This window comes from Schistocerca cancellata, chromosome 1, assembly GCF_023864275.1.
Source record: "Schistocerca cancellata isolate TAMUIC-IGC-003103 chromosome 1, iqSchCanc2.1, whole genome shotgun sequence".
NCBI lineage: Eukaryota > Metazoa > Arthropoda > Insecta > Orthoptera > Acrididae > Schistocerca > Schistocerca cancellata.
This window is the reverse complement of record NC_064626.1, coordinates 1,138,205,040-1,138,219,398: the sequence shown is the minus strand read 5'-3', so window position 1 is coordinate 1,138,219,398 and position 14,359 is coordinate 1,138,205,040. Positions and strand designations below refer to the sequence as shown.

General features: G+C 39.2%; 1 protein-coding gene across 2 annotated transcripts in view; it reads left to right on the top strand.

Annotated features, from left to right (window-relative positions):
* The window catches only part of LOC126092799 (uncharacterized), a 211,449-nt gene that overhangs the window by 129,508 nt on the left and 67,582 nt on the right, over positions 1-14,359 (top strand). The window lies entirely within an intron of this gene.

Sequence of the window (14,359 nt, the reverse complement as noted above, 5' to 3'; positions counted from 1 at the left end):
CCATTTAATCTAAATTTAACTATTCCTTCCAAAAAATCAATCTGACAATCGTACTCCTGCATACTCCCAATACCAAGAATACAGTCCACTAATAACTTCTCTACTACAAGGAACGTGCATTTTATTGCTACATTTCCCATTTTCATCTCTAATTGTGTTTGTACTTTGACATTGGGAGAGCGTGCTCCAACAGCTCCGATGATTTTGCAGTTCTGTACGGGCAAAATTGGTACCTTCTTCTTCCTAATAATTATCCGAAAAAGAGCGCCTGAGATGACATTGGCGAAAGCGGCGGTGTCTAATATCACATTAATTGGAACTTCCTCTATTTCAACAAATACTTCCGATACCGGAACACTCAATCTGTCATTATGACACGTTATTAAATCCTTTGTTAACTCTTCAGTCAACAGCTCACCATCATTATATCTTAACAATTGTAATTTTACTGTTTCGCCCCTAACAGATCCCCTGACCGCTCCTCCGGGGCACGATGCGGTCATGTTTAGTTTGACTGATTGTTGGTCCGATTGGTATTTGTCTCTTCAGCTACTTCAGTGATTATTGGTTGTTGTGGTGAATTCGGTCTATATTGTCTTGCTTGATTCGTGTAATTATTGTTGTTGTTCTGCTGGTGTCGGTAGAACTGTCTTGTGTTGCCATACATAGGATTATATCGATTAAAATTCCTATTGTTCCTAAAATAGCCCCTCGCTGCACCATTACTAAAGTTTCCATTATGGTAATAATTATTGTTTGCAATTTGTCCATTGCTAAGTCTCCTCGGAGAGTGTAGTTGGTTATGATTATTGTTACTGCTACCATTACTGCCATTCCCACTCGAGTTGCAGCTCTGATTCGCTTCTATTGCTCTTCTTTGATATGACATTTCTCTTGCCCTTTTATTGTCCTCCTCAATTATATCAATGCGATCAAGCGTAGTCATAAATGAGTCTATATCCTTATCATTTATATATAACAGCTGATTCCTTATACTGGTGGGCAGTCTGGACTTTTTGAGTATTCTAAGTATATCCGGCATCCCAATACAAAGATTTATTAATGTATTTCTCAAAATATCTCTTTAGAGATCCTCGAGAAAATGAGAAAGGCTCAGTATATAATACTTCCTGCCTAAGTCTTTCTTGTATTCCAGCAGACCAATATTTTGCTAGAAAAGCCTGCTCAAATTCTTTGTAACATTTACAAGAAGATGTTTGTTCGGATGCCCACAATGCTCCTGATCCTCGTATATATCTAGACACAAAACTAATCTTTTGCCATTCTGTCCAAGATCGTGGAAATAGACCTCTGAAACTTCGAATAAAGACTACAGGATGAACATTCTTTTTGTCAGGGTTAAAGATTTGAAATTGTCTCTGTTTAATCTCTTCTCCTCAACGGTACTACGATTCCAAAAATCATCCTGTTCGTACTTTTCCCTGTGGCTCTCCGTTGTATCGAATCTAACTTGTGACGTTCCAGTTCTGTCTGCATCGGATCTTGACGTGGACGGCATGTCACACGTAGACTGAGAGTTTTGTTTCCTACTTCTCGCAGTTTCTAAATCCTCCTGCGAGAGATTTAGTGATCTATCTATACTTTCTTTCCAACACGAGAATTCTTCGCCAAGTTGTTCACGAACTTCCTTTAACCCTTTGTTGAAAAAATTCTCCTCGGAACTCTCCGAAATTGACTGTAAAGCTACTTTCACAGTTTCTTCTATGGTTTCCGAAGGAAAATTTTGCCGCTCTAATGTCATTTCTGAAAACTTTCCTGCAAGTACATTCATTCTATGTTCCACTGTCTCATGTTTTTCCTTCACTTCGTCAAATTGCTTCTTTAGATTAAATCAGGGTGTCTACGACCCGGGACAACCGGGAAATTTTTAGAATTCCGGGAATTTTTCATTGTTTTAGTTTTCAATTAAATTTTTGTAATTTTGACTAGTAAGAACCGACACACTAACTAAAGATATTACTGTATCCCGCTACTGCAGAATAATACTTCAACAATAAAACATAAACGAGAGAAAAAAACGAAAATAACTTAAATTGCAAAGGAAATGCGCCATATACAACGACGACACAAGTGCTCATGCAAGCATCTGCCGACTGAAAATGTGTCAAAGGCTTTAGGAAGACTATGCAGTGCTTCATAACAACAAATTGCCTCCAATGAGCATGAAGTCGTATTCGATTTGTTTTAGCAGTTAACGCGCGGGCTCATGCGCATGCGCAGTACAGTCACGTTTGAGTAGTAGATTCTCCCGCTTCTGTCAACAGGAATGTGGCTGTTGGCTGTGCAAGCAGTCGCAGCAAGCAGCTAGATACTTCTGGGAAAAGGGGGCGCCTAATTCATATTCTTGAGGGGAAAAAAACTTGTTTCACAAAGCACCTAGCATCCAGCGCACATTTGCCTATCAATTAGTCATATGATTTTGAAACGCTTCTCTGTTAGTATCTGAACACATTTTAAGTTGATTTCTGAATGAATCATAAGCTGACTTTTGAATGCATGCATAGTGTACGTGATGTCTCTGTCAGGAGAATCCTCGTCGCATCTAGAAATAAACTTTCCACAGACAAACGGGGACGGGGCTATACGAGCTGAGTGGAGTAAAGCCGAATGGATGAATGGCAATCGCTGTCTGATTATGTGGCTGATTGGGTGTGGTAATGATCAGCGTTGTTATAATTACTAGCGAAATCCATAGATTCATACTATCAGAATGGAAATAAACGACTGACAGGAATAACAGGTGAGAAAGATTATGTATTATCTTCTCGGTGTGTCCAAGAAAATGAAGTTTTGACAGAAAATGTTTGGCCAGATCGCTACACTAGTAAGGACCAGTAGTACAGTCCCCGGCTACCAGCCGCTTTAATTCTATTATGGAAGTAACGCGGAAAATGTGTTGTACGAACACGTAAGAAGGCCTAACCGGAGAATAATTGCGGGAGAACTAAACCAGTGATTCTGGCAGGGTTAGTGAAGTTAATCGGTGAACAAATTTTGACAGTGGCAGCAATAGCTACAGAATTGGTGATGACAGGATTGTTTGTTAGAACGAGGACGGAGAAGAAACGAGGACATCACACAAATTATGGAAGAATAAGACGATTCCAAATTTATATAAAAATTTCGTAATACTAGTTTTCGATGTCATGCTAGAGAAGCTGGCGCATATGAATGAAACGTGAAACTATTTCCTAACATAAAGCTTTTTGCTTGTAGTAGGCCTAATAGGCATTTGATATTGATACTTATTGGATTATATTGTGTCGTGTTATAAAAATGACCATTTGTGCCAAAACAGTCTCGTTTATATGGTGTGTTATAAAATTGCTGCCATATTAGAAAGGCCTATTTTGTTTTACCTAGCAGACAGTGATGAAATAGACGTAATCAGATCGAGAAACCACACCAGTCTTGGGTATTATTTGTATTAACAGCTTTTTCAGTATTAGATAACTACATTTCGATTTTCCATGTAGCAAAACGTTTGACAAACTTTGATGAGGTAAAAGATTCTTTCACAGAAAGGAAATACGCCATGTAAAGCTGTAGCAAGATTAGAGAGAAAAAAATGCTAGGAGCTAAGGTTTGAAGAAATGTGTAATTTCTTGCTTATCTCTTGTCAGTACTGGTTTTATATATCCTATATTTAATTTTATGACACACAAAACAGCAAGTTATTAACTAATGGGCAATGAAGAGTTCAGATTTTTCTGAAGAGTTCTTGTTCTCTCGATTACAAATAATCCCATCCGCTATTAATTGCGAGATTTTTTTTTAAGAGAGGCAGGCTGCCAAACCGGCCGACTGGGAGCAGGAGAGGCACCACAGGACATTTCAATTTCCACTCTCCTGAATATAGTTTGGACATGCAGTAGAAAAATGCTTTATGAAGAGGCATGGAACTGCACTTGGGCATACTTAAGACCAAATAATATGTCTTACATTTCCTCGAATACATACGTTTTACGTTTCAGACTTTTCAGAAAGATGTGCGCTACAAGATGAACATATTTTGAAAATTCGATTTTTTTTAGTATTGACCTGGTTCGCAAATGTCGTGGATCCGGGGCTGATGCGCAGAGCAATCTGAGCTATAGAGGGTAGTCTCCATGTGACCCGTGTTTGCGTTCAGTGATTTTGCTGTTTCCCCTTCGTTTACTCTCACGTCAAATGAAAACAAAACGGATATCCGTGGCCGGGAGCTATCAAGTGAATTAAAACACATTCACATAATTACTAAAGGCTGAAATATGTCATTAGTTTCAGATTTTATTTTATTTCCACCTTTCTGACAGTCAAGCATTAATCGCCTTGCGGAACAATGAAGTTATTTTTGTCTGTTTGCTAAAGAAATTTGACTTTTGCTAATCTTTTCTGCAGAGGCAGTCAATGTATCTGAAACAAAATGTTTAATTCCACAGTACTGGGTAGTTTCAAATGTTCGCAGCATTTCAAGTGCACATTTTCATTTTCTAGCACGTATGGCATTATGCCATAATAAAGAACCAAACATGATATAATACAGTACTGGTGCTCCAAGAAAATTTACATCCTGAAAACCACACTTAAAAGCTTAATATCAGGTCGGGGTCTACGGTACTTCATTGGGAATCTGGACATACGAGTGTGCCTTTAAGTATGCACTTTAAATGTGCACATTTTAATATGGTTCACGAAATTCCGATGCTCTTGCAGTATCATCTTTCATTGATGATCTTTTACACGTACGTACATACGGGCTTCCTACGTCATGATACCTACCCAAGCACGGTGTCGCCTGTTACCTGCGCTCTCTGGCAACTGCTGAAACGAACCTATTTGTAACAGGTCGCGGGAAAATATTATGATTGGTGGTTTGAAAAGTGTTACTTTCAAAGTAAATATCCTTTTACGTAAGTTGAACTACGTACAAGAATGGACCGTGAATTTATTAAATCACAAAGCGTTTGACTCTCATTTAAAAAGCAGGTGTCTGATGACGAGCCATTTTGAACCCTCGAACCCTGAAGATCAGACATTTATGTCATTATTAAAAATTTTACAGGCACATTTGTATGATATCTCTTAAAGTGTAACACGCGCAAAAAAGATCAACAGTATATGCGAAAGCTTAGCTTCAATTGCAGCTTGAGACCAATGTTTTATGTGAAAGCTTTGTTTTTTTTTTTTTGTAACAACACTATGTATATTAATTTAAACTATTAACTTTCCCTGTTTGGTGCGCTACTTAACACTTATGTTGCTATTGGCTGACTACATCACGTGTCCTATGCTCTGAATATCCTCTGTCATCGGCTGGCGAGATCACGTGACATGAGTTACGAACGGCTTACAAAAGCGCATCGAAATCTCGGTTTCAATGGTTTGGAAAGTAACATGCGGTGTTTGGTGGATTTTCCAATGTATGTTTTCGTAATACGAAAATACGCAGCGTACATGTTGCTGCACATCAAAGATATTTCCAAAACTTGTCTTTTTCTCTGAGTTTCGTTTTCTAAAGTGCCGGGAAATTGTACGCCCGTGTACAAAACCATAACCATTCAAAGGAGTGATAGGGGAAAATATACTGTCATCCGGGAGAAAGTGTATTTTTAACCGGGAAATCCGGGAAAAATCCGGGAATTTTATTTCCTTGTCCACGTAGACACCCTGATTAGCTTGGGATTCTATAATTTCTGGTATCATAGCTACGGAACACTGTATGTCCTCTTGAGCTTGTATTACTTGAGGAAACAGTTCTACTTGTTTTTGTATCGTGTCAATTTTGACGGATACATATTCGATTAGTTCTGCTTTTAATTTACTATTGTTTTCTTGGCATTGTTGGCGGACCTGCTCAATTTGAGCAATAAGATTCTGTTCGGTCCTTTCTGCCTGTTCTTTTATTTCCCGTGTCTGGGTATTTAATCTCTGATCTAATTCGGTAAAGGTTGCTCTTAAATGATTTTGTAATTCTGTTTGATTTTCGGCTAATTGATTTTGAAGTTCATTTTGTGTAACGGATAAGTCTCGTTTTACCTCCGCTTGGCCTTCGGCTAATAAGAGACAACTGTTGCATAATAACAACTAATGTGTCAACAACAGTCTGATCAGCTGTTGTATGAATGTTTTCTGAACCAGCGGTATTATTTATATTGCTACCGCTAGCCACAACAGTCTCAGAATTGCTATCCGTGGCCTCTGCTCCTGCGCAAACAGCTGAAGGCTGTTGCACTTCTCGTTGTTGATTCAATGACATTTTAAATGCCGCTCTAGTCAATACCATTAAATAACTGTCAATATCAGGTTCTAATCACTAAATACAGTTTCAAATTTACTGTCGTAGACACACTTAACTTTCAAATTACTTGACAGATGGTATAAAGTTCAATGTCCAGATACGAAAATCACACAATATACAGTTCTACAATCTGACTACTATCTGGAAAAAGGTTCTTTCTAAATTGATTTCAAACTATTTTAACCACAGGATAAAAAAAAAAAAAATTAGATTTCTCTGGCCTTGTTCTGTAGTCTCAGTGTTATCCAATAGTTGAAATCGTTTCTTGGTATCAGCAATCTTTTACTATGGGCACCGAATCTCTCTTCAGATTAGTTACCTCTCGTTCTCGTTGGTTTTCATGAAACAAAAAATACATATATTATACAACAATCCAAGAGAGTCCTGTCACACTGGCGCCACTGTAATTTTTCCTCCTTTCTATATAATTATGTAGCTCTCAATTCGTTTGAGCAATCAATCATTCATGATAGGAAACACAGTCATAGCTCAGTCACTCAAAATGATTCTGAAATTTTACTTGTTAGAATGAAATGAGGCGATGATTCTTCTTCTCTGCAGGCTCGTGCTTTGCGGCAGTCTGCTAATCTGTACAAATAAAATGCCTCGTAATTTTGGGAGCGTTGTATAATCAGTCGGGGAAACCTCAGATCAAGCGGATATTTGGCTTTGATGAAGTTTAACCCTCCGAAGAAGTAATGGAGCTCTTGGATTATTAAATGCAGGTTCGTATCCAGTTTTTCGGAAGTTCCCTTCTGATTAACAACTACGCAGTATATCGATAAATATCATTAATTCTCAAATGTCAAATGCACACCTTTTGTAAGAAGGAGCAATCTATATATATTTCCTTTTTAATCGTACAGTTCGTATCAGTTATCTTCTGTGATACATCTCAAAAATCAGATTACAGTTCTTCAAAACCAAGCTCAGGCTAATCGGCACGAAGACAATCTCGGAAGCTTTTTTTCTTCTTCTTCTTCTTCTTCTTTTTTTTTTTTCTAACAACCACCAGAGAGAGTACTACAAAGAATACTTATGCGCTCAAGGCATAGCTATTGTATGAACTACTTTTTGCATGGATTCTGCGAGTATGAAGATAGAAAATTAGTAAACGTCATTCAAGGGTAGAATTGTATCGGAATAATTCATCGAATATAAAGAGATATTACATTGGCACAGACCTACATAGGGAGAAATGGTCATCATTATAAAATAAGGGAAATAGAGCTCGCGCAGAAAGATATGTGTTTGTTTTTTCTGTGCGCTTTTTGAGAGTAGAATAATAGGGAATTATTGTGAAGTGGTTCAATGGACCCTCTGACAGGCAGTTAAGTGCGATTTGCAGAGCATCCATACAGATGTGGATGTAGGTGTAGATGTGAGACTACTGACATTGGTTGTGGCACAGGGTACAATAAACTGTTTCTGACAGGGACAACCAAGCTTCTTGTATTGTAAAAACAGTATGAGGGCAAGGGGGTTTTAGTATCTTTTTAGGAATAGTACAATAGTTCTGACTGATCTGGCCTTGTAATACTAACCAAAACGGCCTTGCTGTGCTGGCACTGTGAACAGCTGAAAGCAAGGGGAAACTACAGCCATAATTTTGCCTGAGGGCTTGCAGCTTTACTGTATGGCGTCCTCTAGGGGAAAATATTCCGGAGGTAGGGCAGCGTGGAGGGTTAAAATCGTAGAGGGAGACCAAAAAATGAATACACTAAACAGATTCAGAAGGATATAGGTTGCAGTAGGTACTGGAAGATGAAGAAGCCTGCACAGGATAGAGTAGCATGGAGAGCTGCATCAAACCAGTCTGTGGACAGAAGACCACAACAACAATACCCCAGTATTAAGTGATAGCGAAGAACACGTAATAATTGGTGTGGGTACATGGACACTTGAGTAAGGGACATATAGAATGTAGATGTTTTTGTGAAATTAATTATTGGTAAGCGTATGAAAATCACTCTGTAATTCACTGACAGAAAAAAAATTGCAACACCAAATAATAAGTAATGTAGAGTAATGAAGTTTCAGAATACATTTGGCTAGGCAACAGATTTGAGTGATTAACATTACAAGATCACAGGTTAATGTAAGTATGGGAAAAGCCATTGCAAATGTGAAATGCTGGTAAATTAATAAATGGTGTAACAGTAAGAACATTGAATGTATGCATGCAAATGTGCATGTATTGTGTTGTACAGGTGCCAAATGTCAGTTTGTGGGATGGAATGCCATGCCTATTACACTTGATTGGTCATTAAAGGGATGGTTAATGCTGGTTGTGGATGACACTGGAGTTGTTGTCCAATGATGTCCAAAATATGCTCGATTGAAGTCAGATCAGGTGGTGAAGCAAGCCAAGGCAACATATTGACATTCTGTAGAGCATGTTGGGTTACAACAGCAGTATGTGGGTGAGCATTATCCAGTGGAAAAGCTCCCCCTGGAATGCTGTTCATGAATGGTAGCACAACAGGTCGAATCACCAGATAGACACACAAATTTGCATTTGCGGTGTATGGGATAACCACGAGTGTTCCCGTTGTCATACAAAATTGCACCACAGGCAGGTTGGTTGCAAGCGTTCAACTGACCTCCTCCTAACCAACACATGGCCATCACTGGCACTGAGGCAGAACCAGCTTTTATCAGAAAAAACAACAGACTTTCATCCTGCTCTCCAGTGAGCTCTCGCTCGACACCACTGAAGTCGCAAATAGTGATGGTTTGGGATCAGTGCAGTGCACGCCACAAGGCGTCTGGCTCAGAGCTTTTCTGGAAGTTACACTTTTGTAACAGTTTGTTGTGTCACTGTCATGCCAAATGCTGCTTAAATTTCTGATGCAGATGCAGTGTGATGCCATACGCTGAATACAATGGTCTATCCCCCCCATTTGCGCCACATGACTGTTCGGAGCCTGTTCTTCTTGTGACTACATTCTCTAGACCACTACTGCCAGCAGTCATGTAGAGTGGCTACATTCCTGCCGAGACTTTCTACAGCATTGCACAAGTAAATTTCAGTTTTTTGTAGCCCTATTACATTACCCCATTCAAACTCTGTGAGATGTTAACAATGGTGTTTTTGTTACCTTAAAGGAATTCTTGACAAACTTCAACTCATCACATCTAGTCTCAAAGATAACAAATGCTCATGACCGTTAGTGTGTGTTTTTAAAGCAAATCTGATTTGTATCCTCATAGTGGTACTACTAGTGCTGGCCGTGTGTGAATAGCTTGAAAATTTAAATAGACATCATCTTTCAGATGTAGAAACATGCCCTCCTTGATGTTTCATCAGGTGGTACAGCTGGTGGCGGCACAGCTGGGTCGTGGTATGGCTTAAGTGATCAAAATGTACTATCACAGAACAATCAGACAACTAAATCTCTCATAAAACAGGGTAAGGCCCTTCATCCTGAGGAGTGAAGTTTTTAGTTCCTTCCTTTTTTACTACTGGTTTTGGAGCAGCACAAGGTCACCAGGCTTATACTGTGGAAGTGTAGCCCTTTTCTTACTATACTGCTACTGTGTGTGAGTAATTTTGGAATTGTTCTGCTTAACCTGTTACCAAATTGATTTAAGACTGTGGGCCAATCCTTTTACTTTGCTCATATCTACTCCAATTGGGACTTTATCGAGTTCAAATGGGGGTTCATGGGCCCTCCATAGACAGCCTCGTAGCCATATACCCGGTTGATTCGTGCATACAGCTATTATATGCTGGAATGACATATTCATCCCATACTATGTGAGGCTTCCCCGTGTAGTAAGACAGCATTCAAGTGATTTTCTTAGCCTTCAGATGAAAGGGTGTTGTGAACTGTTTCTTGATTCTTAACAGTTTACGTGTACAAATAGGGCAGACATGAAATTGGGAACTTGGTCAGTTAATATAGTGTTGGAACCTCTGAATGGGAGAACCTAGTGACTGACAAAGGTGCAAGCGATCATTTGAGCGGTCATGTCAGTGCGTGATACTAGAACTGAGTAGTGAGAAATGTGATCAAGAATAAACAAGATGTACTTATTACTTTAGGTACTTTGTGGAAAGGAGCCAGTGATGTCTAAGGTGGTGGTTTGAAATGTTTTCATAGCTTTTGGGAGGGTCTGCAAAGGGTTTTATTCTTGGGTGTGGGAGTATTGCACTCTTTGCATAAGGCAAACAGCAAACGGTTTTGAATATATATCCATACATCTGTTTGTCTGTCCATCCACCAAAAGGGAGAGGCTATCTTAGTAGTTGTGGCATGTCAACCCTTACGGCAGGCTTGTCAAATGTCATGACTTTGTGCCATAAGACATTGCTGTAATTGTAGAGGTATTATTGCTCTGCTACCCAAGAGAATCTTGCTTTATAGAATGCGATCTTCAGTGACAAACTTTGTTTGAGATGTATACTGGTGACATTCTGCCTTTCTCTCTTGTGCTTCCTTCAGTTCCTCTATTGAAAAATCATCTGTTTGAACAATTTTGACTTTGCAATATGCAATGTACTCTGCTAGCTTCAGTGCCCATCTAGTTCAGTGATTACTGGGGCCTTTTAAAATTCACATCCATTCAAGAGTGGCATACTCAGTGACCACAATGATTTTGTGTCCATATAGTAGCATTTAAAATAATTAACGCCAAATATAAGGCCAAAAGGCTCTTTTTAAGTAGTGCTATAATTAATCTCAGCTGAATTCATCTCCATAGAGGCATAACCTATAGGCCTTTCCTAACCATTGTATTCTTGAGAAAGAGTCATACCACAGTGTAATCAGACGCAGTGCAGCAACACTCACATTAACGTTCCGAGTCGACAGAGGCAGCAGTGACGGCAGCGGTGTCGATGTACCCGCAGTAGAGCACCACTGGGCATCGAGATGATGAGTGTAGCAGTGGCATCTGTGTGTGGCGGCAAGGCAGTATGGACCCGTGGCACCATGGCACAATCAGCACCACATGTCAGACTGGGGGAGGGGGGGGGGGGGGGGCGTCACCAAAGCAAAGACTGAGGCAGGTGCATGGTATGGTCCAGGAGAGTGCGATCACTCATCAAAGGGGTCATATACAGCCTAATGCATTGACTTTGCACTCCACATGTGTTGACACGTGGTGAGCACACAATATGCACATCAGGCACAAACAGTGTGTTGTAGTTTCCTACCATTGGCTGGGTTATTTGATAACTACGAAGCAAACAGGCTCATATCCATCAAATTAAAGCAGCAACAATCCACAAAGGAAATGTGTCAGCCAGATCTAACAGTGAGCTTGCCCAACTTCGGCTGACGACGTTCACGTGAACTGAGAATGGGTGTTATACAAAACACCTGATACACTTCTGGCTCAGGCTCAGCCATTGTCTTACCAAAGAGGCAGTATCGTATATCATATGAAAGACAATGAAAATGGAAAATTAAAAAAAATGGTAACTATTTTTGCTCTCATTAAAACTAATCACCATGCACAATACTTCAAATTTAATTTTGTAACTACATTTCTTGGATGAAATTAAAACTTTTTCTATCTTACTCATAGTAGTTATACATAATCAATCACAACTTAATTTCTAATCAAGGTGAACGTTATTCCTGTGAAGCATTCACCTGGAAGATAACTAGCACCATATCGTCACAGACTCAAAACCACTGAGAGATGATGTGAGAATATAATTTGGTTCAAAACAGGCAGATTGCAGTCATATAAATGAAGTGGATCTTGTTGGTTGAGAGAAAGACCAGTTTGCCAGGATGTAATATTACACCAATTAGGATTGACATTAACCTCTGGAAATGTTTGATGTTTAAGTCGATGTTCATCTCAGAGCCTCCTTTTGGAGGTTGCATATTTTCTTTACTACCTGAACTGTTAAAGTCCTGTGCTGCATTCCCCAGCTCATCACACTCAGTAGTGTATTTTGACCTCATTGTGTGGTAAAGTCGACTTATACTCAGATTAAAATTACCTTCTGATTGACAGATTGCAGTTGCAGGGGCAGTGTTGTCAGTGCGCAGCCAACCACACATCACAAGTGCTGCACTTACGTACAGAGTAGGTGACAGTGAGTACGTGGCTCTCGAGAAAGAACTACAACAGGATGGCAGCTGACCGTACGCTCGACTCGCTGAAACATCAGTTGCAAAATAATTTTAATCAAAGAATTCCTGTGATACATTCACCTATCCATTGCCCTGGCCCTGTGTTGAAAACTGCCAGTCCAAGTTCCACATATCAACTCAATTCTTCAGTTTCTCAATACCATTATCTCAACACAAAATTCTCTTTTCTTATTAATTTGTTTGCAATAATGATGAAATAAAAAACCCACTTCTGTTATATTATCCATGTGGGCAAAAATAATCTTCCTAATCAGAGCTCAGCTCTGGACTGACAGCAATACTCTGGAATTGATTTTTGCACAGTCTACCCAAAAACAGTAATTCTGACAGATGGTCAAGTCTGTATAAAATATAGTGAAACAAGATAGTACAATAGGCTATAAAACAGAATTACACCACTATTGATTTAAATGAAAGGGATATAAATGATCAGCCATATTAGAAAAAAATAGGGACAGCAGTTCAAGAGAGAAGTCAAACCATTATGTTGATAAAGCAACTCACATAGTATTAAATCACATGGATGTTTCACCCACTTGTCTTCCTTAAATCAGAAAAATTACATATTTTTCCAAAAAAAACAGAAACTCAATTGGATTTCATGGTGTTTACAATTGATTACTAAAGAATTGTTCCCATATTTAAGTTGGGTTTGGTTGATTTGGGGGAAGAGACCAGACAGCGAGGTCATCAGTCTCATCTGATTAGGGAAGGATGGGCAAAGAAGTCAGCTGTGCCCTTTCAAAGGAACCATCGTGGCATTTACCTGGAGCAATTTATGGAAATCACGGAAAACCTAAATCAGGATGGCCAGACGTGGGATTGAACTGTAGTCCTCCCGAATGCGAGTCCAATGTGCTAACCACTGTCGGGGAGATTGAAATATGCCAGTGTAATACCCCTTGTATAAGAAAGGTGATAGGAGGGATGTTAGTAACTACTGAACCATTTCATTATTGGTATTATTTTGCAATATCTTGAGAAGGTGACATACTCCAGAATAGTGTCCTATCTAAACACAGACAATATCCTTAGTAAATCATATTTATGCGGGGAAGTGATTGCTACAGACTGTGCCCACTGTTTTCATTCGGTTGCTCCCACAGGCTGGTTTCACTCAAAAGAATGCATGAATAATTCAATTGGTACATAAAACCAACAACCAGATGAGTTGATTGTTTTCTTTTGGCTGTTCCTATACTATCAATAATCTGAGCCTCTGAGTCTTTTTTTAATTTTACTGTTCCTTTCTGAGTGACTCAAAAGTTTTGCTCTCTGAGTTAAATGAGATGTGAACCCAGAATAAAACATGTCATCACCTGCATCCACATCAATTAAATACTGACTGGCAGTGTAGGGTGTATGGATCCACATTTCATCTAAATGAACCATTGTGATGGTATGTTTTTCTGGGAACATCCACTGCAATATACACTGGTGACGTATGATAAGGGGAATATCTGTAACTTGACCACAGACTTTAGTGTGTTCTTAACTTCCAAGCAGAACAGGCACATCCCTTTTACAGTATAAATATTTGCACAATAAAGCATTATCATCATTTTGTACTGTGTCATACCTCAATACCTCACCATACGCTCTCCACATTTTTATATATTTATTACTATTGTTATTATTATTATTATTTGTAAAAATTTAATGTAGGAAACCTTCTTTACAGCTGTTGTTGTAGTCTTCAGTCCAAAGATTCGTTTCATGTGCAGCCCTCCAGCTAGTCTATTCTGTGCAAATCTCTTTATCTCTACGTAACTGCTACAACCTACATCCATTTCAGTCTACTTACTGTACTCAAACCATGCCCCCCCCCCCCCCTCTACCATTTTTAACCCCCCACCCCATACACACACCTCATTCCAATGCCATATTGGCTTTTCTTAGATGCAACAGGACGTGTCCAATCAACTGATCCCTTCTTTTAGTC